Here is a 9,676-nt window from a genome sequence, read left to right as displayed (position 1 = left end):
TTTTATTAATGTTTCAAGGAACCCAATTTTGGCTGTTTTATATTCTACAAGAAACTTGTTTACTCACCGGTTTCTACTTTTAACTTTTTCCCTTTATTTCTGTTTCCTTTCATTTTGATTTTTTTTTTATTCTAACTACTTGGTTTTCAGCTTTTCTTCTTTTCTAAATAAAATAGCTGCATTTAATTATATGAAATGCTCAAAGCACTGAATTAGCTAAAATCTACTAGATTTGATATGTTTTCAATATCATTCAGATCAAAATGTTTCCTAATGTCCATTCAGACTATTTTTTCTTTGAATCGTGGGTTTTTTACAGGTATATTTCTAAATTGATAATATTTGGGGGATTTTCTAGCTATCATTTTTCATTATAGTGTGTTATCACTATTATCAGACAACATAATCTGAATCCTTACAGTCAATCATGTGAAATTTGGTGAGGCTTGCTTTATGATCTGGCATCTTTAAACCCTTTCATGACCAGTGAGACACATGGTATCCCACCCACTTTTTCTGCCTTTCAGGTCTCTTGGGACTTTACTTTTTCTACCAAAAGTATTTTCTGCCATCCAGTGGAGACTTGTGCAATGGTGAAAGGAGAAAAAAAAAAAACATTCACTGAAGCAAAATAGCAGGAGTATCAGGCTTAAATGTGAAGTTGTTCACCCATGAAGTTTGATTAGGTAAAAATTTTGTCTCTTTTCTCTTTTGTATCTCAAGATAAGCCTTGTAAGTATATTTATGGTTTCCTGTGTGATAGTTAGTGAGCCCTGGTGGGTTTTGTTTTGTTTTGTGTGTGTGTGTGTGTATGTGTCATATTTAGAAAACCAGAAGTTTCTCATGTAACCTAATGGAAGGTGCCCCATGATAAATCATGCCTCCCATGACTTGCAGGAAAGACGAACATCTACCAATCATGGTGCATGAGAGCTCCAAGCTTTGTGGTAACCATGAATTCCCACAGAATATTTCTCAAAATCCATAATAATACCAACCAAAAATTTAAACACACTCCATGACTCAGCATGCTTCCTTAATGAAAACACATGGCATTAAAAAAGAAAAAATTCAAAGCAGAAAATCATTGGTTCTTGAAAGAGTTAAAATTCCACATGCTCTTCAAAAGAATGTGCACTTTAGAACTGAAGTTATTGGATGTTGTGTTTCTGGTATGAAAATTTGATCCATTTTCTTAAATGTGTTGATCGAAGATACTACAATCTGACTGATTTCTGTCCATTTTTTTACATGCATTGTGAGTGAGATATTCATGGTGAATTCACTGTTCTTTTTTCTGAACATACTTCTCTATAACTAGTAAAGCTACTATGACCTGTATTAATAAAGTCTATATTTATTTTTGGTTTGCTTTAGATAAAACATTTCATTTCTTTCAATATCTCTGTCCTCCTTTGAGACATCTCTTTTAACTAGGGTATTCTTTTTCTTTTCATTCTGCCTTTCTTCTTTCTTTTTATTAACTCAATCTGGCATTCTGAATTTTTATAGATTTAATTAATTTGTACATATATAGGTACCTATATATACACACACACTGCATTTGTATGCAAGTAACTCACATTTCACATTTGTTTGCCACCTGCTCCCTTCCCACACAAGGTATTTTCATAGGTGTGCTATGCTAATTTTTCTTACAGCAACATGTAAAAAAAACAAAAATGAAGTAGTGCCCTTAGGAAAATACCTCCTGGGGTCGGGGAGGGGGGGGAAGGATGCAGTTGGTAAAAAAAGGTAGAATATGCCTGTCATTTGTACAAAAATATGATTATATATATATAGATATATTAATGATGACAAGTAGGGTCAGTCCTTACAAAGCTCTTTAGCAAGGCCAAAACCGTGCCTCTGATCAAATGAAACAAAAGAGCTGATGTCATCGCAATCTCTATCCTCAAAAGGAACGTATTCCTCATCAAGTCCAGAAGCAGACACACACGCAGCATATACTAGGAGGAAGCGAGGGGACTTCCCTTCTCATGATGGGATGGACATTAATGCAAAAGAGTCATAACATTGACAATGGAGTAGTTCATTGGCTTTGTGTTAGAAAGAAATACTATAGCATTTATAAATGCAATATGTGGGGAACTATGCGCTACAATGATAGAAAAGACTGTTAAGCTAAGAGTGTGCAAATGAGAGAGTTAAAAATATAGGAATGATGATCCCATAGATTTCAATATTTATTGCTGAGAGTATAAAAATGACCTAGTCCAGGAGGTGACATTAAAATTTATATCTTCTCACTGTAATTCAGCTGAACTCACGTCTTCTCTTACCATGTCTTACAGCTGCTGCTCTGGAAACCTCCTCCTGCTCCCTGGGGTGTTCCCTGTGCTACCCAGGCTCCTGCTGTGGTTCTTCCTCCCCAGTCACCTGGTCTACAGCACTGTTCTCTGCTCTCCCAGCACCTGCCAGCTGGGCTCCTGTCTCTACAGGGGCTGCCAGGAGACCTGCGGTGAGCCCAGCAACTGCCAGCCCTCCTGTGTTGTGTCCAACCCTGCCAGACATCCTGCTACCTCCGGAGGACCTGTATGTCTGCAGTCCCTGCCAGACAACTTACACTGGGTCTCTGGGCTTTGACTCCAGGAGCAACTGCTCCCTGAGCTATAGATTCAGAAGCTGCTACTCGCTGAGCTGTGGATCCAGTGGCTTCAGGCCCCTGAGTTATGGTGTCTGTGGGTTCCCTTCACTGTCTGAGGATCCAGTTTCTGCCACCCAACCTACATTGTTTATACAATCCTGTCACCCACCAATCTATTGGTCTGGTTTCTATCAACTTGTTGATTGTCCAGATCACTTTGTAGAATGTTGACAATTTTACTCTTGCCAGCAACAACTATCGTTACGCTTCAAAAAACCAATTTGCTCATTCGCTCTATGGCAACTGAGGCTGGCTTACAAATTCGTGCTTGTGGAATGTAAAATTAAGGAACAAACCTAAACTTTAAATTTTATAGCTGCATTGGTGATGAAATTCATGTTATTAGATACCCTTCAAAAAATGAAGGCAATCAAATGATCTTAAGTAAATAAGAGAATTTATTCTGGCATCCCTGAATGTTGTTGTATTATGTTTGTTACTTATTTAGATACCAAGAATTTCTTTTATTATTATTGTTTCACGATTTATATATTTAAAATATTAATTCACTTCACAAAGTCTGCTTAAGAATCCTAGAGGTTGGGGGATTTGAATTAAAATTGTTTTGGTCTTTAGATATTTAATTGACTCATTAATTATTTAGTTTTCTAGATTTCCACACTATACAGGTATAAACGTTACATGAATAAAAATCTCAAGAGCTGTGAATATCCTAATTATTTAAATATGCCTCTGTCCTTGTATCTGTCTTTACAGGAGAAGGAAAGCATGAAAGTTGGCAGATACATATGGTATGCAAAGAGAAAGAATATATTTTAAATAAACTGTTTGGTTTGTGTATGAAACAAAGATTAAATATAAGTCTAACTTGTTGCTGCCTATTTTCAGAAAATGCTAAATATGAGTCTTAAATAACTTTCCTCAAATTCATCCAATCTTGTTGGTGAAAGTGATCATGTCCCTGCATTCCACTGAGTACTTTCCTATATGACATACTCCCTTCCAATGTGTTAAGAGGAAGTCAATTATCCTTGGTGGGTGGATCAGTAGTTAAAGAGGTCAGCTGCTAATGGAAAGGTTGGTGGTTGCTCCACAGGAGAAAGATACAGTAGTCTACTTCTATAAAGACTACAGCCTTAGAAACCCTATGGGGCAATTCTACTCTATCCTATAGAGTTGCTGTGAGTCAGAATGAACTCCACAGCAGTGGGCTTGGTTTGGAAAGAATCTTTGTCCAGAATGCAGGGGATTTCACCTGCACGCTCTCCAATGGCTCAGACAACACATGGCTGAGAACCACTGGCCTTTAAATCAGCAGAAAATAAATCCCTTGCCCTCAAGTTGATTCCAACTCACAGCAACCCTGTAAGACTGCCGCATAAGGTTTCCAAGAAGCAGCTGATGGATTCAAACTGCCAACCTTTTGATTAGCAGCCGTAGCTCTTAGACACTGTGCCACCAGGGTTCCCAGCAGAAAATAGAGACCCCTTATTTTTATAGCTATGTGATGATCATTTATACACCAGTATTTCAGAATCAATGTATTGCTATGATAGATGCAATTTAATGTGAAGACAAATCTAATAACATAAAAACATATTATGTTTGTGTGGAGCTAAGTGAATATTCAAAGAAATCAAGCAAAATTTGTAATTCATTTCTATCTTATATCTGCTGATTTCTCACTGTTAAAATGTGTTGAGGTGAGCTATATAACCAAGCATATAGTGAATTTTAGTAAAATTTCTATTATTAAATGAAAATCATGTGTATTCTATGTTATTAGGTTTAGCATTATATACTCACATACATGTATGTATGTGTAAAACACATTTTGGGGGACAAACCTATAGTCTTACTGATCGTTTGTTCTATTTGCTATTCAAAACTTTGTTAAAATGTCAAATTTTGTGATATATTTCTGGTAGATTGACCTTTTCATCCTTATGAAACATCCTTCTTTATTTCTGGTTGTGATTTTTGTCTTAAAGTTTATATTTTCTGACATTAGTATGGGTACATTAACATAATTTCACACACCATTTGCATGATAGTTTATTCCATCCTTTATTTTTCAACTTTTCTCTGTCTTTTATTTAAAGGAAGTGTCTTAGAGGCTGCATATAATCATCCTTTAATTCACTCTGATATCTTACTCTTTTAATAAGAGTTTAATTCTTTCATATTTAATGCAATTGTTGATATAATTGGATTAATATCTATAATCTTACTCTTTCTTTTATACTTATTTAAATTTTCCATCACTTTTTTTAACCTTTTAAAATAAGTAAAATATTCAAGTAATCTATTTTCCCTCCTAATTTATTGTTTGTAGTTTTTTTATTCTCCTTTTACCAGTTTCATTAGAAATTTTATTAGAAACGTTAATGTGCATCCTTGACTTCCTACTATTGTCTATTAATTATTATTTTACCACTTCAGGGATGAGAATATAATTTCAGGACATTTTTACCCCATTTACACACTACCAAGTTCATAATGGAGCCCTGGTAGCTCAGTGGTTAAGAGTTACGGCTGCTAACCAAAAGGTCAGCTGTTCGAATCCACCAGCGCCCCCTTGAAAATCCTATGGGGCAGTTCTACCCCATCTACAGGGTTGCTATGAATCAGAATTAATGCAACAGCAACAGGTTTAAGTTTATAATATTGTTGTTACAGATTTTAATTCTACAGTTACTTTAAACTCATTTTTATTGTTAGCTTTGATCAACACTCAACAAATATTCATTTATATTTATCCCATAATTATCTATTACATTGCCCTATATTCATTCTTGCAATTTCATGCTCTATTCTGAGATTAACTGTATTTTGCCTAAATAATTATTTTTGGTATTGATTTCAATACAGATTTGCCTGTATTGAAATAGGAACATACAATTAGATGTTCAGATATGATTTAGAGTATTAAAAAAGAGGATTAGTGATCCTAAAAAAGAGGACTAGGAAAGAAGGAAGTTTCCTATTTCTGGATAAAATTATAAGTGTCTTGGTTATCTAGTGCTGCTGTTACAGAAATACCACAAGTGGAAGGCTTTAACAAACAGAAATTTATTCTCTCACAGTCTAAGAGGCTAGAAGTCTGAATTCAGTGTCAGCTCCGAGGGAAGGCTTTCTGTCTCTGGCAGCTCTGGAGGAAGGTCTTTGTCCTCGATCTTCCCTGGTTGAAGAGCTTCTCAGTGCAGGGACCCCAGGTCCAAAGGATGCGCTATTCTCCTAGCTCTTGTTTCTTGGTGGAATGGGGTCCCCATGTCTCTACTCGCTTCTGTCTTTTATATCTCAAAAGAGATTGATTTAAAACACAACTCAATCTTGTAGATTGAATCCTGCCTTATTAACGTAACTACCGCTAATCCCATCTAATTAACATCATAGAGGTAGGATTTATAACAAACAGGAAAATCACATCAGATGACAAAATGGTGGACAATCATATAATACTGGGAATCATGGCCTCACCAAGCCAATGCACATTTTGGGGGACAAAATTCAATCTGTAGCAGGAGAGGAACTGTCTATGGAACTGCTCAAAACTCATTCAAAGTCTGAGCAATGAAAGGCTGAAGACAATTTAAAGAGATCACTGATTTTTTTTTTTTTTTTTTTTGCTGCATTTGGGCATAAAAAGAGTATTAAAAGTTCTATGATGTTTGCATGTTAAAAACCAGAAGTTTAAAGTAGAACAGAATGGAAGCCAAAGTTCTTGTCTCTTTCTCCTTGTCACTTGCTCCCTCCTCTCTTCTCAATAGTGTCTGACTCCTTGACTGTCTTCAGATGAGCTCAGATTTGTCTCTGTTATTCTGCTGATAACTTGACTTTAAATATTTGTATAAGATTCTCTCCATTCTTAGCCATCTCTCATTCAATGGCCTTACCTATTATTGCTCTGTTTCCTGTGGGTGTGAGACACACTGTATAATATTATGTGACTGATGAAAAATGATTTTGGAGAATGAGAATCAGTGGTGCTGAGAATGGTCAGTTATTACAGGACTCTGGGCTTATGGCTCTAGCAGTGGCTGCTCCCTGCGCTATGGATCCTGAAGCTGCTACTCGTAGGGCTGAGGATCCAATTAATTCAGACCCTTCTGTCCGTGGAAACTGATGAAAGCTGATTTCATCTCATTCCACACACTGAAGAGTAAAGGGGATGATTCGCATAGACTCATGGCCAGGGAGAAAAGGGGGGGATCTCATGGCCAAGATGGAATGGACATCATTGACATAATCATTACCTTTTTGACATAGAGTTGGTTTGTTGGATTTGTGCTATAACAGGGCATTCGACTGTGTGGATCATAACAAATTATGGATAGCACTGAGAAGAATGGGAATTCTAGAACACTTACTTGTGCTCATGAGGAACCTTTACATAGATCAAGAGGCAGTTGTTCGGACGGAACAAGGGGATACTGACTGGTTTAAAGTCAGGAAAGGTGTGTGTCAGGGTTGTATTCTTTCACCATACCTATTCAATCTGTATGCTGAGCAGATAATACGAGAAGCTGGACTATATGAAGAAGAATGGGACATCAGGTTTGGAGGAAGACTCATTAACAACCTGTGTTATGCACAACACAGATGACACAACCTTGCTTGCTGAAAGTGAAGAGGACTTGAAGCACTTACTAATGAAGATCAAAGACCACAGCCTTCAGTATGGACTACACCTCAACATAAAGAAAACAAAAATCCTCACAACTGGACCAATGAGCAACATCATGATAAATGGAAAAAAGATTGAAGTTGTCAAGGATTTCATTTTACTTGGATCCACAATCAACATCCATGGAAGCAGCAGTCAAGAAATCAAAAGACGCATTGCATTGGGTAAATCTGCTGCAAAGAACCTCTTTAAAGTGTTGAAGAACAAAGATGTCACCTTGAAAACTAAGGTGTGCCTGACCCAAACCATGGTATTTTCAATCGCAGAAAAAAAAAAAAATTTTTTTTTTTTTTTAATCACATGCACGTGAAAGCTGAACAATGAATAAGGAAAACTGAAGAAGAATTAACGCCTTTGAATTGTGGTGTTGGCGAAGAATATCGAATATACCATGGACTGCCAAAAGAACGAACAAATCTGTCTTAGAAGAAGTACAACCAGAATGTTCCTTAAAAGCAAGGATGGCGAGACTGCATCTTCCATACTTTGGACTTGTTGTCAGGAGGGATCAGTCCTGGAGAAGGACATCATGCTTGGCAGAGTAGAGGGTCAGCGGAAAAGAGGAAGACCCTCAACGAGGTGGATTGACACAGTGGCTGCAACAATGAGCTCAAGCATAGCAACGATTGTAAGGATGGCGCAGGACCGGGCAGTGTTTTGTTCTGATGTGCATAGAGTCGCTATAAGTTGGAACTGACTCGGGGGCACCTAACAACAAAAACAACAGTGTATTTACAGCACTCATAAATAGTGCATATAAGAAACAATCCTACTGCAAGTACAGATAAGGTTAATGAATTAAATATATGCATAAAAAAGGAGTACAAAACTGGGAATGATAACCCTATAGTATACCACACCCATTGCTAAATATATGATGATCTATCCAGAGAGTGACAGTAAACCTCAAAACCTTTTCATGGTAACTCAATTGCATTCACCCCTCCTCTCTCTCTAGGAGGATATCTTGTCTACCCAGGCTCCTCCTGTGGCTCTTTCCCCCTCAGCCATCTGGTCTACAGCACTGGTCTCTGCTCTTTCAGCACCTGCCAGCTGGGCTCTCTGTCTACAGGGGCTGTCAGGAGACCTGCTGTGAACCCAGCAGCTGCCAGCACTCCTGTATGGTGTCCAGCCCCTGCCAGACATCCTGCCACCGCCCAAGGACCTCCATGCTCTGCAGTTCCTGCCAGATAACTTGCACTGCGTCTCTGGGCTTTGGCTCCAACAATGGCACTTCCTGGACTATGGATGTTGATCCAGTGAATTCATACCCCTGGATTATAGAATCATGCCTTCTCATTTTTGGACTACACTTTTTTTTTTTTCAAGACCTAATGTACTTTGCCTATAGATGCTGGCAGTCATGCTTTTACAGATCAGTGGGGCTGGCTAATAGTGACCAACATATTGAGTGTCCAGATCCCTGTTGTCAAGGTTTTAGTTCTGGGCTTCCATCGTCTTGTTATTCGCTGTCAACTAGTCTCACTCTTATCACCACTTCCTCAGCTCTCCTGGTGACAGGTTCCTGGATCACCTAGCATCTCTGGCCAGCACTAAAAGAACAATGACCCAAATTTAAAGTCTGATGTTGCTATAGGACTCATTTTAATAGATATTCTCCCTCAAAATTAAGGAAATTTTACGTTATTTAAATGCAATAAACTCCTTCATCCATAAATAAAGTTAATATGATAATTTGTTACTTGTTCCCATGTAATTTTTGTTGTTTTGTGTGTTTATGGGTTTAAAGTAAAAGATCAGTGTGCTTCTGTGAAAGGACTTTGAAAGCCTAAGTGTGTACAAGCTCATAACCAACATCTTTAGAGTTTTAACCTTCTTAAAGCAGTGATTTCTTGGTACTCCACAGGTTGAATGTGCATCTTCCTCTGATAAAAATCTCAGAAGTAGATTAATTCTCTCAATGAACAAACGAGCATGTGTCTCTGCCAACAGTAGAGGGAAATAAAGAAGCTGGCACAGGCATCAGAAACATATACAGAGCAAGAAAACTATCTGGGCCTATATGGTGTGGTCTATATAAAGGAAAACAAATTAATAGAGGACCAGTATAGATTCGATGGCCATGGGGTTTTGGGGATATGCTTATAAAATTGATAAAAAGTCTTGTGAGATTTTAGTAACTATCCCTGAATTCACTCCATTCTGCTTGGCAAAGTGTCTGAATTTCTGCATCTTACCAACCATTTTTCAGCCTGATTTGCTCTGCTAATATTGCAAGAAATCTATCATTGAACTCAGGTAGGAAGGGTCTAGGTTTGCGAGATGCAGGTTCAATCTTGGTGCTTTCCCAAGTCTTTAAACTCAGTGTAGCTGAAAATGAGCTTCTACAGCCGCCAATG

This window comes from Elephas maximus, chromosome 18 (assembly GCF_024166365.1).
Source record: "Elephas maximus indicus isolate mEleMax1 chromosome 18, mEleMax1 primary haplotype, whole genome shotgun sequence".
Taxonomy (NCBI): Eukaryota; Metazoa; Chordata; class Mammalia; order Proboscidea; family Elephantidae; genus Elephas; species Elephas maximus.
This window is presented reverse-complemented; position numbering follows the sequence as displayed.